This window comes from Cetorhinus maximus, chromosome 30 (genome assembly GCF_964194155.1).
Source record: "Cetorhinus maximus chromosome 30, sCetMax3.hap1.1, whole genome shotgun sequence".
NCBI classification, from domain to species: Eukaryota; Metazoa; Chordata; class Chondrichthyes; order Lamniformes; family Cetorhinidae; genus Cetorhinus; species Cetorhinus maximus.
This window is the reverse complement of record NC_135908.1, coordinates 10,603,573-10,625,280: the sequence shown is the minus strand read 5'-3', so window position 1 is coordinate 10,625,280 and position 21,708 is coordinate 10,603,573. Positions and strand designations below refer to the sequence as shown.

The following is a 21,708-nucleotide window of genomic DNA, read 5'->3' as shown; positions in this document are numbered from 1 at the left end:
GTTCCAGAACATGTGAGACAACGAAGAGACCAGCGCAGCCCAGCCTCAGGAAGCTGGGAGCAGTGAAGCGCACAGCACATCCCAGCTCCAGGAATCCGAGAGAGCAACACCCCCAAAGGGGAATAGATCAGACAGACTTCCCCAGCAGAAAACAATCGAAACCTTGCTCCTTGCACAAATACCCAATGTCACCTGAGCAGAAAATTTCCAATGGGGCGGTTCAGGACGGTTTCCTCAGCCTACCCAAAGTGAGGCAATTTGCGAACACCGAGTAAGCAGGAGCAGACCAAAGGACTGGAACTGTCAAAGACAACAGGTCTGGTAAGTGACAAAATGCTTTAAAATGGGGATGAAGATTGCGTCCATCAACCTGTGTAGTGTTAAATCTACTACGCGATGTGTTGCAACCTTGGATTACCTTGCCAAGGTCAAAGCTGACCTGCTTTTTCTGCAGGTGTGTGCGATAACATACCTCAGCTCCTACAGGCAGTGATCACAAGGGTGGTCCCAAGGGCCATCGATCTGGTCAGAAGGAAACAACTCATGTTCCTCCTGCCTGGGTATTCTGCTGCGGGGAGGCAACTTCACCATCTTCGAGGTTAAGGTGGTGATGGGTGGGCACCTCCTCATAGCAGACGTATTGTACAAGAATGTTCCACCCTGGTTATTTAATGTGTACGCCCCAGCTCAAAACAGCGAGTGGCTGGTTGTCCTTCAGCAGTTCCCACTGCTGCTGGCAACTTCCAGGCCAGTCATTCTGGGCAGTGTGTTTAACTGCATCACCGATGCAGCTGGACGATCCGGCAGGGCCGACAGCAGACTGACACATCCAGACTCCCTGATGAAACAGTGAAAGATGCCAAGCTGCACAATGTCTTCAACAACCCTGCAAATGGAGCGCAGCCTAGATACACCTGGTGTTGGCCAGAAGGGTCCATCCATTCCAGGATGGACTTCCTGTTTGGTCCTGAGTGTTCATGGTCAGATCCACCGATGTCAAGCCGGTGTTCTTCTCTGACCATTGCCTCCTACTGGCTGACTATCCCTTACAGGAATGCCAGAGGATTGGTAGGAGGGATATGGAAGATGACCCCAAAGAACATTGAGGAACTAAAGAGGGATTACAAAGATAAAAACAAAAAACTACTGCGGATGCTGGAAATCCAAAACAAAAACAGAATTACCTGCAAAAACTCAGCAGGTCTGGCAGCATCGGCGGAGAAGAAAAGAGTTGACGTTTCGAGTCTTCATGACCCTTCAACAGAACTAAGTAAAAATAGGAGAGGGGTGAAATATAAGCTGGGTTAAGATGGGGTGAGAGAAGTTGGTTGGGGTGGGGGGGTGGGGGTGGTTGTAGGGACAAGCAAGCAGTGATAGGAGCAGATAATCAAAAGATGTCACAGATAAAGGAACAAAGAGGTGTTGAAGGTGGTGATATTATCTAAGAGAATGTGTTAATTAAGAATGGATGGCAGGACACTCAAGGTACAGCTCTAGTGGGGGTGGAGTGGAAAGACTGACAGGGCATTACAGGTATAGATTAAAAAATAATGGAAATAGGTGGGAAAAGAAAAATCTAGATAAATTATTGGAAAAAAACAAATGGGAGGGGGAAGAAACGGAAAAGGGGTTGGGATGGACGAGGGAGTTCAAGATCTAAAGTTGTTGAATTCAATATTCAGTCGGGAAGGCTGTAAAGTGCTTAGTCGGAAGATGAGGTGCTGTTCCTCCAGTTTGCGTTGGGCTTCACTGGAACAATGCAGCAAGCCAAGGACAGATATGTGGGCAAGAGAGCAGGGTGGAGTGTTAAAATGGCAAGCGACAGGGAGGTTTGGGTCTTTCTTGCGGACAGACTGCAGGTGTTCTGCAAAGCGGTCGCCCAGTTTACGTTTGGTCTCTCCAATGTAGAGGAGACCGCATTGGGAGCAACGAATGCAGTAGACTAAGTTAGGGGAAATACAAGTGAAATGCTGCTTCACTTGAAAGGAGTGTTTGGGCCCTTGGACGGTGAGGAGAGAGGAAGTGAAGGGGCAGGTGTTGCATCTTCTGCGTGGGCATGGGGAGGTGCCATAGGTGGGGGTTGAGGAGTAGGGGGTGATGGAGGAGTGGACCAGGGTGTCCCAGAGGGAACGATCCCTACGGAATGCCACCGGGGGGGTGAAGGGAAGATGTGTTTGGTGGTGGCATCATGCTGGAGTTGGCGGAAATGGCGGAGGATGATCCTTTGAATGCGGAGGCTGGTGGGGTGATAAGTGAGGACAAGGGGGACCCTATCATGTTTCTGGGAGGGAGGAGAAGGCGTGTGGGTGGATGCGCGGGAGAAGGGCCGGACACGGTTGAGGGCCCTGTCAACGACCGTGGGTGGAAAACCTCGGTTAAGGAAGAAGGAGGACATGTCAGAGGAACTGTTTTTGAAGGTAGCATCATCAGAACAGAAGCAATGGAGGCGAAGGAACTGAGAGAATGGAATGGAGTCCTTACAGGAAGCTGGGTGTGAGGAGCTGTAGTCGAGGTAGCTGTGGGAGTCGGTAGGCTTGTAATGGATATTGGTGGACAGTCTATCACCAGAAATTGAGACAGAGAGGTCAAGGAAGGGAAGGGAAGTATCTGAGATGGATCATGTGAAAATGATGGAGGGGTGGAGATTGGAAGCAAAATTAATAAATTTTTCCAGGTCCCGACGAGAGCATGAAGCAGCACCAAAGTAATCATAGTCGTCTCAATTTCTCTGCTCCTCTCACCCATTCTAATCTGTCTCTCTCTGAACTTACTGCACTCCGTTCTCTCAGGTCCAACCCCAACAGTGTCATCAAACCCGCTGACAAGGGTGGTGCTGTTGTTGTCTGGCGCACTGACCTCTACCTCACGGAGGCTGAGCGTCAACTCGCAGACACTTCCTCCTACCTCTCCCTGGACCATGACCCCACCACTGAACATCAAGCCATTATTTCCAGGACTGTCACTGACCTCATCTCCTCTGGAGATCTTCCTCCCACAGCTTCCAACCTGATAGTCGCCCAACCTCGGACGGCCCGCATCTACCTCCTACCCAAAATCCACAAACAGGACTGTCCCGGCAGACCGATCGTGTCAGCCTGTTCCTGCCCCACGGAACTCATTTCTCGTTATCTTGACTCCCTTCTCTCTCCCCTTGTCCAGTCCCTTCCCACCTACATCCGTGATTCCTCTGACACCTTACGTCACATCAACAATTTCCAGTTCCCTGGCCCCAACCGCTTCCTCTTCACCATGGACGTCCAATCCCTCTACACCTCCATCCCCCACCAGGATGGTCTGAGGGCCCTTAGCTTCTTCCTTGAACAGAGACCCGAACAATCCCCATCTACCACTACTCTCCTCCGTCTGGCTGAACTTGTTCTCACACTGAACAATTTCTCCTTTAACTCCTCTCACTTCCTCCAAATAAAAGGTGTGGCTATGGGTACCCGCATGGGCCCCAGCTACGCCTGTCTCTTTATGGGGTATGTGGAACATTCCTTGTTCCAGTCCTACTCCGGCCCCCCTCCCACAACTCTTTCTCCGGTACATCGATGATTACTTCGGTGCTGCTTCATGCTCTCATCGGGACCTGGAAAAATTTATTAATTTTGCTTCCAATCTCCACCCTTCCATCATTGTCACATGGTCCATCTTTGACACTTCCCTTCCCTTCCTTGACCTCTCTGTCTCAATTTCTGGTTGATAGACTGTCCACCAATATCCATTACAAGCCTACCGACTCCCACAGCTACCTCAACTACAGCTCCTCACACCCCGCTTCCTGTAAGGACTCCATCCCATTCTCTCAGTTCCTTCGCCTCCGTTGCTTCTGTTCTGATGATGCTACCTTCAAAAACAGTTCCTCTGACATGTCCTCCTTCTTCCTTAACCGAGGTTTTCCACCCACGGTCGTTGACAGGGCCCTCAACCGTGTCCGGCCCATCTCCCGCGCATCCACCCACACGCCTTCTCCTCCCTCCCAGAAACATGATAGGGTCCCCCTTGTCCTCACTTATCACCCCACCAGCCTCCGCATTCAAAGGATCATCCTCCGCCATTTCCGCCAACTCCAGCATGATGCCACCACCAAACACATCTTCCCTTCACCCCCCCGGTGGCATTCCGTAGGGATCGTTCCCTCTGGGACACCCTGGTCCACTCCTCCATCACCCCCTACTCCTCAACCCCCACCTATGGCACCTCCCCATGCCCACGCAGAAGATGCAACACCTGCCCCTTCACTTCCTCTCTCCTCACCGTCCAAGGGCCCAAACACTCCTTTCAAGTGAAGCAGCATTTCACTTGTATTTCCCCTAACTTAGTCTACTGCATTCGTTGCTCCCAATGCGGTCTCCTCTACATTGGAGAGACCAAACGTAAACTGGGCGACCGCTTTGCAGAACACCTGCAGTCTGTCCGCAAGAAAGACCCAAACCTCCCTGTCGCTTGCCATTTTAACACTCCACCCTGCTCTCTTGCCCACATATCTGTCCTTGGCTTGCTGCATTGTTCCAGTGAAGCCCAACGCAAACTGGAGGAACAGCACCTCATCTTCCGACTAAGCACTTTACAGCCTTCCCGACTGAATATTGAATTCAACAACTTTAGATCTTGAACTCCCTCGTCCATCCCCACCCCCTTTCCGTTTCTTCCCCCTCCCATTTGTTTTTTTCCAATAATTTATCTAGATTTTTCTTTTCCCACCTATTTCCATTATTTTTTAACCTATACCTATAATGCCCTGTCAGTCTTTCCACTCCACCCCCACTAGAGCTGTACCTTGAGTGTCCTGCCATCCATTCTTAATTAACACATTCTCTTAGATAATATCACCACCTTCAACACCTCTTTGTTCCTTTATCTGTGACATCTTTTGATTATCTGCTCCTATCACTGCTTGCTTGTCCCTACAACCACCCCCACCAACTTCTCTCCCCACAACCCCCACCCCCACCTTAACCCAGCTTATATTTCACCCCTCTCCTATTTTTACTTAGTTCTGTTGAAGGGACATGAGGACTCGAAACGTCAACTCTTTTCTTCTCCGCCGATGCTGCCAGACCTGCTGAGTTTTTGCAGGTAATTCTGTTTTTGTTAGGGATTACAAAGGTTGGACAACCGTGAAACCCCTGAGTCCCTGTTACACTGGTGAACATCAATAAGATTTTCATCCTCAAAGGCATTCAGGAGGCTGGAAAGGAACAGAGGGAAATGTCCCGACTCCAGAAAAACATGCAGAATCTGCTCCGGCTGCGGTCGACAGCAGCGCGGAGTGGGGGGTTTGATGTGAAGGAGGACCTTCAAGAGGTGAAGAGCCAGCAAGACTCACTCTTTGCCTTGGAGGCCTCCAAGATCATCTTCCGGTCCAGAGTCGTACCGTATAGCAGGATGACACTGCTCATTTTTCTTCTTCCAAAAGGTACACACAGAGAGCTCTGTGATCAGCAGCCTGAAGGAAGACGGCGGCTCAGTAAAGTCATCGCAGTCCAACATTTTGGGGATCAGCAAATCCTTTTATGCCAGATTGGATGACGTGAAGCCGACGGACAGCATGGCCTCCCAGTCCTTCCTGTCTTCTATCATGAAGGTCTTAGGCGACAGTACACGGGAGAATCTGGACATACTGCTAATTCTGGATGAACCGACTTAGGCCCTCGAGTCCTTTGAGAAGAGTAAAACTCCCAGAGGTGGCTTACTAGCGGTGCTGCTGGCTCTGTGGCACTGGATTGGGCTAAGCCCACTGCTAGAAGTGTACGAGAGTATGCTTCTGGCCAGCAGCATGTCAGAATCCACGACGAAAGGCATCATCACCCTCATCTACAAGCGTCAGGGGGAAGGGAGGAAGTTAGAAATTGGCAACCCATTTCACTGTTGAATGTGGACCATAAAATTCTGTCTAAGGTCATCGCTAATCGGGTCAAGTATGCTCTGGAGTTGGTGATCCACCCTGACCAGAGCTGTGCTGTACCTGGCAGTAAGGTCTCTGACAGCCTCGCACTACTTAGGCATATGATTACCTATGAACAGGACAAGGGTGTGGACGCCTGCCTCATCAGACTGGACCAGAGGACAGCCTTTGATAGAGTATCACACACCTACATGGTGGATTTGCTCTCCAAAAATCGGGTTTGGGGAGGAAATCTGCAATTGGATCCAACTGCTCTACTACACGAACCGCAGTTTCAATCAATGGGTGGGAATCAGAAAGCTTTCTGTTCAAATCTAGAGTCAGGCAGGGCTGCCTTCCCTCTCCTGTCCCATTCATGTGTTGTATTGAACCCTTTGCTGAGTCCATCAGGAAGGATCCAGGCACAAGAGGAGTGACGATCCCAGGCAGTGGAGGCACTCAAGATGGATGACATCACCGTCTTCTGCTGGGATCCTTTGTCGGCACTGAGGTTGATCAACATCTGCGACCAGTTCGAACTGGTCTCAGGTGCCAAGGTAAACTGTGGCAAGAATGAGGCCATGTTCTTTGGGAACTGGGTTACTGATCCTTTGTCCCCATGATTATCAGAGCAGACTGCCTGAAGGTGCTGGGGATATGGTTTGGACCAACCAGGGCAGAAACTAGAAGGAGTGAGTAGCCATGGTGAAAAAAAAATGGACATGTGGGAGCAACAGATAAGAACCTGGTCATCAGGTGTGAGGCACTCTTGGTGTTGCTGTACATGGCACAGGTCTGGCCCATTCCTCACTCCTGCGCTGTGGCGATCACCCGAGCCATCTTCTGCTTTATCTAGAGGACAAAAATGGACCGTGTTTGCAGGGACACGATGTACAAACCTTTAGTTAAAGGGGGGGAAAAATGTGCCCAACATCACCTTCACCCTGATGGCCATCTTTCTGTGTGGCTGCATCAAGCCGTGCATAAACCCTCGGTACCCAAACACCAAGTGTCACTACGTGCTGAGGTTCTACCTGTCCCCGGTGTTGCGAAGGATGGGTCTGGCCACGCTGCTACAGAACACTCTAAGTAACTGGTCCGTGTCGTACCACCTGTGCCTCGTGGAAAAAGTTATACAGAGATTCACCTTTGACCACAAGTCCATCAAGCAATGGTCATCACATAACATCCTAGAGGCCCTGCGGGAAAAAGAGATGGTGAATCCTGTCAGACAGTTCTCCAAGTAGACTGTCAAAGTCATTTCACAGAATGCCTCATCACCAGAACTTTCCAACAAGCACCAAGACGTAGCTTGCCTGGTGGTGAGAAAGACCCTCCTAGTCAGATCCTTCCCACATGCCAGGAGTCTCACCCCCTCTGCATGTTGCCCTTGAGGTGGCTGTGGTAGGGAAGAGACTGTTGTCCACCTCCTTGTGAAGTGTGCCTTTGCAAAGAAGGTCTGGAAAGAGAAGCTTTGAGAGAGAACCGAGACAAACATCAACTGCAGTTGGAGGATCATCAGCTGGAGGATCAACAACTCAGTGAAAGGCGCTCTTTTGTCTGCCCAAAACTATTGGTCTTCTCGTGCAAAGAGTTGTCCCCGATTGGGTGTTGCAGGCTGGCACATTCTAAGGTCCAGGGCCATGTGCTGAGGGACGTACTAGAGTTTGGGGCAGCCGCCTCAAGAGGCACAACGGGGAAAGGTCGCTGTTTAAGACCTTTCAGCCATAGGGCACCGAGGGGCTGGGAATTGAGTAAACCCCTCGGGCTGTATGACTTATATTTAACATTTCAGTGAATATTACATTTATCACAATTGTATTGAAGCACCAAAGAGTGCAACATGATTTATGTAGACAACTTAAATACCATTGCACTCTGACTGTCTGTTACGACCATTTTGAAATGTCTGTCATGTTCCTTGATTGTACTGAAGCACCTCAGGATGCGACATGATTTATGTGGAAAACTTGAATATTATTGCACTTATTGTGATGGCCATTTTGAAATGCTTTGTAATGTTCTTTCAGGTTCTTTATGAATTAAGTATGTTTTTGCAAAAAGGGGTGACTGCCAGACAGACAAGGAGGACCAGGCAGATAGTGCAAGAGTCCCCTGACTGCATCTTGTTCTCAAACGGGTATTCGGTTTAGGGCAATGATTTCCCTGAACAGTACAGTTACAGCCAGCATTATCGAATGCTCATCTGTACAGGGTGGAAAAAGGGTGATTAGGAAACCAATACCGATAGAGAACAGAGGTTAGGGAAACAAAGAGGTGTTTCTGTGGCCGCAGCCATAACTCCAGGATTGTATGTTATCATCCTGGTGTCAGGGTTATCACTGACCTGCTACAAAACATTCTGAGGGGGGGGCGATCCAGAGGTCATGATTCACATCAGCACAAATGACACAGCAAACAGAGGTAGTTTAAGTAAGCTATATTGGTATTTATGGGTGTTAGAAATGAGTTTTACCTTTAAAGTTTAAGTTTGATTTGTATTTCTATGTGTTAAGAAAGGTCAAATTGAGTTTGAGTTTCACTTTAAAAAGGTGCTTGCATTTCTAATGAGAATTTTACGACTTAAGATAAACAAAAAAGGTAGAAGAATTGGACTGTTGCCGAGCAACAGGGGGCCAGAGAGGCAGGTCCCTCCCACAGACATATGCAGAAGACAGACAGCAGATTGTTTTGGAAGCTGTTTGAGTGCAGTTGATTTTTAAAAGTAAATGCCAGGAGATAGCCTGTCCCAGGCTAAGGAAAAGACCCTAAAAATCCAGGGAAGTGGTACAAGAGAAAGTCCCAAGCAGACCTTCCAGTCAAAGGAAGGATAGGACCTGGAAAAGGTCCTGTTAAGTGAAGTTAAGAGTGAAGGGCAGAGAAAGGCTCCAAGCTTCAAGTTTAAAGCTGCAAGCTACAGAAAGCAGATTTAAAGCGAGAACAGCTTACAAGAGGCAAGAAGGTCCAAAGAGACAACTGTAGGTCTATAATTCTGCTATGGGCTTGTGAAGCAGTGGTACTGTTGACGGCTGAGTTGTTGAGAGAGTGAGTGTGTGGAAGTCAGCTTGAATGCATGTGGTGACCCAGGGAAGAGAAACATCATAAGGAGAGTTCAAAACCCTGGAGGTGAACCCTTTCAGAAGGCGTCTGAGGGTAAGCGTCAGTTTGGGAGAAGATTCCAAGGCGAGGTCTTGGAAAGTGGAGATCGGAAACCCTCATGTGAAAGATTGGAGTGCAGTGAGACCAGTTAGCTCACGGTGTGACAAGCATCTGGGGGAAGTTGAGGAGAGATCCACAGCAGCTGCTTGAGGTGGCACCTGTCACTTGGTTTCAGAGTGTGGTGTCTGTCAACAGGGCGCCTATTGGTACATGGACTGTGTACTTACTGTAGACATTAGAGTATAAGATAACTTTTGTAGCTTGTGTTATCCTTACAAATCTGTATATATCTGTAAAGGTATAGTGTGGGTGAAGGAGTATTGTAATATAGTTCATCTTTTCTCGTTGAATAAATGTCTTATTCATTTGTTAAGAGTTCATCAACTGACTCCTGTGACTCTGTTCAGTAGCTAGTTTCCACGTATCTAAACAAACAAATAAAAGTTAGGATCTGTCAAGCTGGGTTCCACTCTGGGATCAGGATTGTCCAAGGGTAACCTCAGCTGGGGATCATAACAAGGTAGAAAGAGGGAGGTGGTCCTACAGGCAGATTTTAGGGGACTGTAAAGAAACTGAAAAAGCAGGATCTCAAAAGGTAGTAATCATTATTCCTTCTCCTGAGCCCTAGAGTTTCTACATTTCTATGTTTCCTATGTTTCTAGATGATGTCACAAACCACAAGAGTGAAACTTGAATAGTTTGCTTATCAGATTAATCTCATGATTAGATAAATGTCTCCAATCCTCTGCCAAACATTCAGAACTTTTACACTATAAAGATATTTAATTCAAATACATTTTACCATTGCTATGGACATTTATGTTTCTGTGCTTTAATGAGAAGTGTATTATACTTTAGAGTCAACCTGCTACATTCTTGTTCCCATCCCCCAGTCAAGTTAGTTTAAACCCTCCCCAACAGCATTGTCATACATTGTGAGGACATTGCACCTAAACAGCATTGGGATCAATCTATTCAGCCTGTATAAGGCCCACTTCTCCCAGAAGCAATCCCAATTCCACAGGAACCTAAATCCCTCTTTCCTCCACCAACTCTATAGCCAAGCATTCATCTGCTGTATCTTATTTTTCCACGCAGTAGTACGTGGCATCAGGAGTAATCCAGAGATTATCACCTTTGAAGTCCTGTTTGCCAATCTATTTCTTAATTTACAAAAACTCTGCTTGCAGGACCTCACCCTTATTCCTGCCTATGTTATTGGTATCAATATGGGCCATGACATCTGGCTGTTCACCTTTCCTCCTCAGTGTTCTGCAGCTGTTCAGTGACATCCTTGATCCTAGCACCAGGGAGGCAACATACCATCGTGGAATCACACCTGCGGCCGCAGAAACACTCGTCTGGTCCCATACAACCCCTTATCACCATTGCTTTCCCTTCGTTCTTCCTGCCTCCCTGCAGAGCAGAGCCACCCGTGGTGTCATGAACTGGACTCTGGCTGTGAACCATCGCTCTCACCACTAGCGTTTGGGGAGTGAGATGCACTCAGGAGGAGAATCCTTCACTACTTGCCCGGCCCTGTTTGACTGTACGGAGAAGATTAGCATGGCCCCTACGCAAGGATGACACACAAATGTCAGGCAGTCAGCATTCCTTCTCTGCTTGCAAACTCTTAAGCTGTGGGGTGACCACCTCTAGAAAGAAGATATCCACAAAACTCAGCCTCTCAAATATACCTCACTCCAAAAACCCAGAATCAAGGCTTGACATTCAAAGCAAATTTAATAAATTGTAGATTTTATTGTATTAAGCGCTTAACTAAAGAAATGTCGGTTATCGATCACTGTTCATCAACTTGCAAAACAGTAAGCACAATTACAACTTGCTTCTATATAGTTTACAATGTAGTAAAACATTTCAAGGCATTTACAATGCAGTCAAAATTTTTAGGTGCAATACAGATATTGCAACAAAACTCAAGGTTAACTAGGTATAGTGATAACTTGAAGAAGTGATATGGTAAGAAAGAATACATTTTCCCCGGTGGAGGAAGGATCCTGAGACACCATTTTACAAAAAGAGAGCAACAGACATTTGACAAACTTGACACAATAATTTTCTCAGTCTAGAAAGCACTAATTAGTGAAGTCTTAAATTCCTGCCTTTTAAATTGACCAAGTGCCTTGGCAATGAAATAAAAACCAAAAAAAAGTCCATGAAACCATGCACTGGTGAGATATAAAGCCATTCTGTGCCTTCACTCAGAATACAATGTGTCTATGAAATCACTGCATGTTACGCATAAATATACATGGTATTGAATTAAATTCTTCAATTTTTACAGTGTACACGTCACTTAATGACTATTATATGAGCTTACTTATCTTCAGAAGTTGCTTAGACAGGCAGCTCCTGTAGGGAAGAGATATCAACATTTGTAAACTGGGCAAAAAATGTTTAAATCTTATTTATATTGGGAATTTTTAAAAATACAAGAAGGATCAAAAAGAAAATACTGCATATGCTATACTATAAATCTGAGAAGTAAAACAGAAAAATCTAGGACAACTCAGCAGGTCGAGGCAGGAACTTAGGACTGAACAAGGGACTGATTGATTTCCCCACAGATGCTGCCTGGCAAGCAGAGTGTTTCCACCATTTCCTGATACAAGAAAGGAAGCATTTTGACTTTAAACATTTGCTTATCCTTGTGCTTTCTTCGCATTCTCAAATTTGCCAATTTAAACCTATACCTATAGCATTACTGCACCATCGAAAGTAACATTCATGCTACACAAGCATCAGACAATGACCATTTCCACCAACAGAGAATCTAACCATCGCCTTTTGACATTCAATGGCTTGTTAGCCATGGAAGAACCCAGGCACTGGTGCAGACAGTGCTCAGCCTGAATAAATAGTGAGGGTAGCGGCAGGAAGGGCATCTGGCTGTAAGACCACCTGCTAAATCCCAAAAACAAGTGGTGGTTTACATGAACGGAGATGGAGAAGGATGATCAACCTATATTGTAACTCCACGTCACTGGATAAGCCAAGACAGAGAGAGAGAGAATTCTTGTCATAAACAGTGATCAATAAATGGGATGGTCGCCCAGATAGAACAGTGGATGCAAAAACCATGAAATCATTTCAAAACCAATTAGATGTTTCAGTGTGGGGAATTTTAGTACCAAAGATGTATTAAATACCCTTCATTTCTATTTGAATTTCTATTTTGCTTTTACCCTTCATTTCTACTTATCTTGAATCTAATCATAAGATTTATATCACAAGTAGCAATAGTTGGCTTCAACGGTTATTGATTATGGAAGGGAAATTAAGCTTCTTTCGATCATGTTGCCAGATACAGTGTGTAGATTAGAAAGAGGGAGGGCCCAATGATAGATTCTTATACAATGCCTGCTCATCCTTTCCTGTTAGGTATAACCTCACATTTCTGGTGCCATCATAAATCTTTTTTCCACTCTCTCCAATGTCTCCATCTCTTTATACGGCAACCAGAGTAGACAGAGGGCTCCAACCGTGATCTACTCAAGTTTATACACAGGTTTAGCATAACTTCTCTTCTTTTCAATTCATTCCCTCTAGAAATAAACCCTAATGCTTGGTTTGCTTTTTTATGGCTTTGTTAATCTGTGTCACTACTTTTAGTGATTTGTGTATTTGTTCTCCAGGTCCCTTTGTACCTCAATCCCATTCAGACTTTTATTTTCACGCATTATGTAACCTTATTTTCCTTACAAAATGTAATACCTCACTTGTGTGGAAATTAATTTTCCAATTATATGCACATTCTGAAAGTTTGTTAATGTCTTCTTGTAACTTGTTGCATCCCTCCTCAGTATTAACTATCCCCCCAAGTTGGTGTCATTCACAAATGTAAAAATTTAGTTGATTTCAAAATCCATATCATTAACATATATTGCAAATCAGTGGTCCTCCCAGCACTGATCCTTGTGGGACTCCACCTTCCGCACTGTCCTACTTTGAATAGCTACCCTTTACCTTGAACCTATGCTTTCTGCTACTTGTCCCACATACTCTGACTTTATTGATGTGTGCATCTTACTGAAGGCCTTTTGGAAATCTAGATAAACTCTGTCTACTTCATTACCCTGGTCTACTCTCTCTCTCTTTAACTTCATTGAATTCTATGAAGAGGTGTCAAGAAAGACTTGACCTTTTAAAATCCATGCTAACTATTCATTCTTATATTTTTAATTTCTAAATTGTTTTTCCGTTTTCTCTTTCAATAGGAATTGCATTATTTTTCTTACACAATATTAAGCTGACTGGCCTATAGTTCTCTGGACATATCTATCTCCCTCCTTAAATATAGAAATGGTATTATGCAAGCCGTCTGCTCATTCTCCACTGCGGCCCTTTCCTTTTTAACAAGTTATTCATTATGTGTAATAGTGCCTCTTTTATTGCTTCCCTAGATTCTTTTAAAATGTGCAGATGTAATCTATCTGGACAAATAATTTTATCCCCTTGAGTTTGATTAGTTTATTATTTCTCTTTATTTTAAATTACATTATATTGTTTCTATTCTCATCTTCTGAGTCACGCCTACTTGGTCTATATCCCTGGTAAATACTAAAGCAAAATGATTTAATAATTCTGCCATTTCGCTATTGCTGCCTGCAATTTTACCTTATCCATCCCTTAGAGTAATGTGCCTGTAGAGTATTTTACTACTTTATGCTCCTTGATAACTTAATTTCATGATTCCACTTCGCCTTCCTAATTTTTTTTTACTTCTTTCCTAATTTCTTCATATTCTCCCTTCTCATACTATCCATGTACATGATGTATACCTCTTTTCCTACCATCAACATTTTTTCCTTATGTCTTTATTTATCTATGGTGTCTCTTTAATGTGTAGTTTTTTTCTTCTTTTTTAAAAAAAAAAGTAGAATAAAGATTTTCCTGAACTCTATTGAACACCATTTTAAATGTTCCCCCATTATTGTTCAGCACCAGTTTACCAATGTTATTGTGCATTGTTTTTTCCAAGTTCTATTCTCAAATTAAAGTATTGTTATAAAATCACTATTTTAAATTGCACAGGCTAAAATTCCCATAGAACCACAAGTGTCTGACATAAAAATCAGAACCATAAAATATATGATAGAAGCACAAGAATGAAAGGTGAAGAGGCAGCACAAAATCTTACTGCTACATAATTCTTTACTTTCATATCAATTAAATTGTAGCCATTTTTAATTTTTGCCATTTACAAAAAATATTTTAATTGCTAATGACAGAATTATTGTAAAACATGTCACAAGCAATTCTAGTATTTTTTGAACAAGATTAATCAAATCATTTAATTCTCCATTTTCACAAACCATTCCTCACCCTTGCATTTAGTTAACTAGTTCAAAAATTAGTTATCCCCCACCAAGCACCATCATTTCCCAAATGGTTACTGAGATACAGGCCTACAGAGACAAGCATGAGCTCCACAAAAAATCCTCCAGTTTTTCTAGCTGTTATTGATATTCAATGTCATCTTATTACATATGTAACCTTTACATACACACTATATTGATATATATACACAAATTCGAATCTTAGAAGAATATACTCCAATACTAACCTATTAACCACATAGCTAAATGATATTTTTGCCCTTTAAAAATAATGTTATTGTAAATTGAGTGATGCAAATTGAGTGGTTATATTCACCAATGGTAAAAACAGATTTTAATCTGTACAATTAATACCATGTATGTGCTAATGCACGCATCTATTTCTAATAAATAGAATCCACGAAACTCCGTATATATCATCGATACTAGACCATTAAAGCTATTCAGTGAGAGCTGTTCTGCTCAAAATCTCCTCCATTTTATATGTCTTCCATTATACTGAATAGCTTATTTTAACAAAATAAAGGGACAAAATGACTAAACACTGCAAACAATTTTAGAATTGCAAGTGTAATACAAGCCAAATATAAGCAACGCACACAGTATGAACTAGTTTGATCACAGTACCTTATCTGCAACCCAGATGGCAATGTTTTGCTGCCCTTGCAGTCCGAACAAACCCTTCGCCTGGAAGCTATTTTCCCAATACTACAAGCTACAAAATATTCCAGTGTAGAAAATACACACCAATAATATGTGTAGTCATAATTATATAATCCAATGGAAGATGTTACCAGTTTAAAAAGAGATTAGATATTGTGATTCAGGAAATACAGTGGTCTGCAAGTGGCTGATACATAACATACTGTTACAGCAGCAAGGCCGTAAACTTTGTCTGGTTGAATGCTTCTATCTGATTTGGCACAGTGATATTTTTACACACAAGATTATATTCATTGTTGAAGACCTGGGGCATAGCATTTCACCAAACTACCAACATTAATTCCCATACATTGTTGCATAATTTCTCGATTGAAACAAAAACCATGATCATCTTATTTAGATTAAACCAAATTGTGTATGTTTTGCTCTGAATTTATTTCAGATAGAGGCTATTATCTCGTAAAATTCACAACAGCGTTAATTCTTAAGAGATCATAAAATGCAATTAATTGTAAAGTTGACATCAAGGAAACATTCAATAGTTTAATACCAAGATCATTGAATACTGTCTTTAGTCAGTGTTGCAGCAAAATCTCTAACTTAAGCCTAGATAAAAATCTCAGTTATTTTAATGCTTTTAGTACCAGAATTAAATTAATTGCCAATGGTAACTGGCAATTTAAGTAAAATTCATTTATATTAAGTAATTAAATGGTTAACAATCAAGAGAAGACAATGAGTGAAATACTGTAATAGAACATGAATAAAAAACAGTAATAAAAAAGCCTCTCGTCCTCTGAATTAATATACACAATAAGACACCAAGCTTTAGATTTCAGTGATGATTAACTATCCTTTAATTAACCCCCACCCCACTTTCTGATGCCATTTTATCCAAGTGTGATATTTATACCAAAAATATTTAGTTGAAAAGGTATAAACATAAAATCTACAGCATTGCCTGACGGTGTAGTCTGCACATTCCCGAGAGACAAAAACTAAATAGCCAAAAAAAAATCACTGACCTGTTTCCATGAAGACAGGAGATCATCAGGGAAAACATGACTATCAAATAAAATGACTCCACTTCACTGCACCTGACCATGAGAGCAGAACCAAAAAAATAAAAGTGACGTAGACTGGGATTTAAATGATCTGATTTTTTTCGGGTATTTGTGTCTTACCTATATCTATTGCTTTGCAGGTATAGGTTTGTTTAATGGGGGCGACTGATTAATGCTGTTCCTTCCACACTTTACCTCAGCCGCTATCTCCCACACACGGACGCACTCTAGCTGCGCGCGCACTCTGACTCAGCCGCCCATTTCGGCCTGTCACTCCGCGCGCAGCTAACACCGCCCACTCCGCACAGCCAGTCCCCCGCCGCCGTTACCCCGCCCACCCCGCACCGTAAGGCCCCGCCCCCCCATTCGCAGTTAGCCCCGCCCATCCTGCAGTCGACTCCGCTCAGGGCGCGCGCGCCTCAGCCGACATTCAAATCGCACAACGGCCGCCGTGCGCGCTCCCTAGTTTCAAGAAGGCAGCGGGCGCCAGCCAAGCAACATGGGGATGCATGGTCAACCTTTTAAAATATCGCCATTGTCATAATTGTATTAGCTTAAAATCAATTTAACGAATAAAACTAAGGGGTTTGGTGAACTGAGCTCAATGATTGCGGGCTAATTCCTGGCTGGAGGGGGTGGTTGGGGGAGAGCCGACCCTGTCCCCTCCTGTGAATCCCACATAAACTCTGTCCCAATTTCTGGTATTAACCTTGCTCAGTGGGTAACACTCGCTATTCTGGGTTCAAGACCCCCTCGAGGGACCATGATCCAGACTAACACTTCCCAATTCAGTACTGAGGGAGTGCCACACTGTCGGAGGGTCATTACTGAGGCAGTGCTGCACTATTGGATGGTCAATAGTCAGGGAGTGCCATACTGTCAGAGGGTCAGTACTTGGGGAGCACTGCACTGTTGGAGTGTCAGTTTTGAGGGAGCGCTGCACTATCGGGGTGTCATTGCTCAGTAAGTGCTGCATTGTCGGAGGGAGTGCCGCACTGTTGGAGGGTCAGTATTGAGGGAGCGCCACACTTCTGGAGGGTCAGTACTGAGGGGGGAACCGCACTGTCACAGGGTCAGTACTGAGGGAGCGCAGCACTGTCAGAGGGTCATTACTGAGAGTGCTGCACTGTTGGAGGGTCAATAATCAGGGAGTATCACACTGTCGGAGGGTCAATACTGAGGAAGTGCTACGTTGTCGAAGGTCAGTACTGAGGGTGAGCTGCACTGTTGGAGGGTCAGTACTGAGGGAGTGCCACACTGTCAGAGGGGCAGTACTGAGGGAGTGCTGTACTGTCAGCAGGTCAGTACTGAGAAAGTGCAGCTCTGTCGGAGGTCAGTACTGAGGAAGTGCTGCGCTTTCCGAGGGGCAGTACTGAGGGAGTGCTGCACTGTCCGAGGGGCAGTACTGAGGGAGTGCTGTACTGTCAGAAGGGCAGTGCTTAGGGTGCACTAAACATCCATAGATGCCATCTTTCAGATGAGACAAACAGATTTTGTCTGCTCCCTCAGGTGGTCATAAAAGATTTCACACGATGTTTGGAGACAGGCAGTGATGTTCTCCATGGTGTCAGGACCTCTACCAACATCACTAAAACATATTATCTGGTAAAGTATATCTTTGCTGTTTGTGGGATCTTGTTTTGTGCATTTTGGTAGTCATTGTGGCCTGCATAACGACTGCAATGTTAATAGGCACCTGAAAATAAACTTGACTAACACCAGTCATGAGATTGCAGTTTTGAAATGTCACTACTTTTTCTTTCTGCAGAAAGGTGGGATGCTTTATCACATGAATAGTCGAGGCAGTGTTCATTGAATATGTTAAGATAAATAAATCAACATGTGAAGCAGAAGAACATACCAGAGTTAAGGGGAGAGCAGGGATAGTAGGACTAATTTTAGATTGTTCTAGTGAAGAATTAGCATGGGCACAGGTGAATAGCAGAATGTCTGCAGTAAACATCTGTGGTTCACTCACTGGAGTCAGAATCGGCTGATTGGATGTTGAGAGGACAGGAAGGGAAAGGGTGGTACACCCAATTTTGCTGACATGGCAGGAAGAGGATTGAGTTGGGGAATGCCAACTTACCTCACCCATTGACCAATCCGGAAACCATACCCTCTCCATCAGATTGCAGGTTGAATGCAGATGACAGAGCTTCCTGGAAAAGAAACAAGGTTGTTGTTCAATCTCAATATTTTGATGGTTGATGACCCTCCCACTGCCTGACACCCTCACCAGCTGGCCACTGATTTCACTGTGGCTAACGAATTTTCCAGCCCTGTGGCTTCAGTGACATGGAATGATATCTGAATCCCTTTACTGATTCACAGTTGAACTTACTGTACCTGTACTTTCTTTTGAGATAAGTTTCATTCATCCTTGGACCAGCCACAAGAGGGCCATGTTAGTTGATCAATGCAGCCTTGTGGAAGGTTGACTGCCATCTGTTGACCAAATACAGAATTGGCATAGCTAGTAACCCCACCTAAAGGAGCAAGTATGATAGATAAAGTGGCCCTAAAAGTGTCAAAACCTACACATCATGTTTTTAAACTGTTTTGTTTAACCCATTGTAAATAGGAAACATATCCCAAATCCATTACCTTCTTTCCAGCAATTCCCTGTTTGTATTCATCCAATCAGATTTCCACAGCTACCACAGCACTGAAATGGCCCTACCCGAAGTCATAAATGACATCTGCGATGATGGTTGTGGATCATTATCTGGCTTTGTGCCCCTCCTCCTCTCTCCAGTGTTTAACATGATTCATCACACATCTGTTCCGTTGTGCATCTGAGTTGGCCTTCCCTTAGTTTCACTCTTACCTACCTGATCAAAACCATTATCTTCAACCCCCAATATAATCTCTGTTTCTTAGCCACCAATTCCAACACCCTCCTTTATCACTGTGTCAGGCTGAACCAGATTGTTCACAACCTTGGCATCCTACCTGCACCCATTAATCTTTTGACCCCATATCCTATTCATCCCAAAGACTACTTACTCTCACCTCTTCTATCATCTGTTTCCAGTTCACAGGGCACAGTTCTGGTTTCCATATTACAAAAAGGATATGGAAGCTCTGGAGAGAGGACGACACCTGAACTAGGGGGTATTAACCAAATGGCCTGTTTATGTGCTGTCAATTGTATTTTGCTCCAGTCAAGAGGAGCTTTATTCATCTAATAAAACACTTTGGGGTTGATTTCCAAGATCTCCTGTTCCCCCATCATAAACTTCACTGGGCAATCTGGAAAAATCCCAGGAATGCCAGTCACACCGTTTCCACAGAGTTTCTGCAGGTCCTTCGTTAAACATACAGCAGTAATTGGGAGATTCATCCCTTTCATGAAAGCAACTGCTGCCCACCGTGAGTCTGATTGATCACACTTCAATGGTTACAACTCTGAGCTACACTATCAGTTACATATAACTTAACTAATTCTCTAAAACCCTTCCTTGATACTTCTTCTAAAATCCAGAGATAGGCCTATTCAATTCTCCCTCCTAATAGGGCAGTCCTCTTCTCAGGAATCAATCTGTTGAATCTTTGTTGTACTCTCTCTAAGGCAAGTATATCCTTAGGTAAGGTGATCAAAGACTAAAGGATGTGGTGATAAATAAATAGGGGGAAACATTCAAAGAAACATTTCAAAATGTAATGAAGACTAGCATACTATTTTCCCTTCCAATTACTTGCTGTTCCTGCATGTTAACAAAGACACCCAAATTCTTCTGAATACCAACATTTACTAATCTTTTAAAAAATATTCTGCTTTTCCATTCTTCCTACCAAAGTGGACAATTCATCAGTTTCCCACATTATACTTCATCTGTCACCTTCTTGTCTAATCACTGAAGCTTCTTTGCACTCTTCTCACAATTTACATTCCCACCAAGCTTTATATCATCAGCAAATTTGGGTCATACATTCGGATCTGTCATCTAAATCATTCATATAGATTGTAAGTAGCTGAGGCCCCAGCAATAATCCTTATAGTACTCCTTTGGTACACCTGCCATCCTGAAAATGACCCGTTTATTCCTCCCGTCGTTTTTCTGTCCTTTAACCAATCCTCAATCCATGCTAATATATTATCCCCAGTCCCATGAGCCTTAATCTTGTGCAATAACCCCATGTGTGGTACCTTATCAAATGCTTTTTGAAAACCCAACTAGACTAAATCCACTGTTTCCCCCCATCTATTCTGATAGTTACATCAACAAAAATCTCTCATAGCCTTGTCGAACATGATTTCCCTTTCATAAAACCATGCAGACTTTGTCTAATCATATTATGATTTTCCAAGTGGCTCCCTCTTCTTTCTCCCTCTTTTATTGAACGGCATGGTTACATTTTCTACTTTCCAATCCATAATGATTGTTTTAGAATCTAAAAAATTCTGGAAGATCACAGACAATGCATCCACTATCTCTGCAGCCACATCTTTTAAAATTCTAGGATGTAGACCATCAGATCCAGGCATTTGTCATCTTTTGGTCTCTAATTTATCCAGTACTTTTTCTTTACCAATATTAATTAATTTTCGCCCCTCACTCTCATTGGACTCATTGTTCCCCTCTGTCTCTTTCTTCCTCTCTCTCTTCATCCAATCTTTCTTTCCTGCTCTTTATTTCACTTTCTTGTTAGTTCGGGAGTTGGCCAGTTAAATCTCTTGAGTTAGAGAAGTAGACAGTTGCCCCACTGCCTTTGTGGCTATTCATCCACATTTCCAGTAAGTTCGAATGCAAAAGTTCTGAACTGAAGGGTGCTGGAAAAAGACTTAACGGCATGCATTGTGAGATGCCCCACTCCAGAAAATTCTGGTCCACTAACGCTATGTCTCTTTCTTTCTCACTCCATGCTGCCTGACATGCTGAGTATATCCAATATTTCCTGTGTTTTATATTTTAGATTCCCAAGCATTTGTTGCATTTTGCTTTTTACGATTATAATCCATTTGGATTAACACGTAGAAACTGTTCAAACACAGTTGGTATTGTGACAGCTATGTAAGTGCAAACATATTTTCATATAAGTGATACAAACATACGAATTAGGAGCAGGAGTAGGCGACTCGGCCCCTCAAGCCTGCTCTGCCATTCGATAAGATCATGGCTGATCTGATCGTGGCCCCAAGTCAACATTCCGCCTACCCTCGATAACCATGAACCCCCTTGTTAATCAGGAATCTATGTACCTCTGCCTTAAAAATATTCAATGCCCCTACCTCGACCATTCTCTGGGAAAGAGAGTTCCGAAGACTCATGACCCTCTGAGAGGGAAAATATCTCCTTATCGCTGTCTTATTTTTAAACTGTGTCCCCTAGTTCTAGTCTCTCCCAGAAGGGAAACATCCTTTCAGCATCCACCCTGGCAATCCCCTCAGAATCTTAGATATTTCAATATGATCACCTCTCATTCTTCTAAACTCAAATGGATACAGGCCCACTCTAGCCAACATTTCCTCAAAAGGTAACCCCCGGTCAAGTGAGCTTTCTCTGAACTGCTTCTAATGCATCTATGTCCTTTCTTAAATAAGGAGACCAAAACTGTACACAGTATTTCA

The 21,708-nt window shown here is 43.7% G+C and overlaps 1 protein-coding gene and 1 pseudogene across 3 annotated transcripts in view; one reads left to right on the top strand and one right to left on the bottom strand.

Annotated features, from left to right (window-relative positions):
* Positions 1 to 16,367, bottom strand: part of otud7a (OTU deubiquitinase 7A) — a 143,175-nt gene extending 126,808 nt beyond the window's left edge. For 2 of the 3 annotated variants that reach the window (XM_078532437.1, XM_078532441.1), the window contains exons 1-2: positions 16,254 to 16,367; positions 16,095 to 16,166 (exon numbers count right to left, since the gene is read on the bottom strand). The gene's annotated coding sequence lies outside the window, so the exon portion shown is untranslated. Of the gene's footprint in view, positions 1 to 16,094 lie in introns of all 3 variants that reach the window. The other variant, XM_078532438.1, reaches the window with a different exon arrangement.
* LOC144670162 (U6 spliceosomal RNA) lies at positions 10,589 to 10,664 on the top strand (annotated as a pseudogene).
* Positions 16,368 to 21,708: the final 5,341 nt, after the last annotated feature.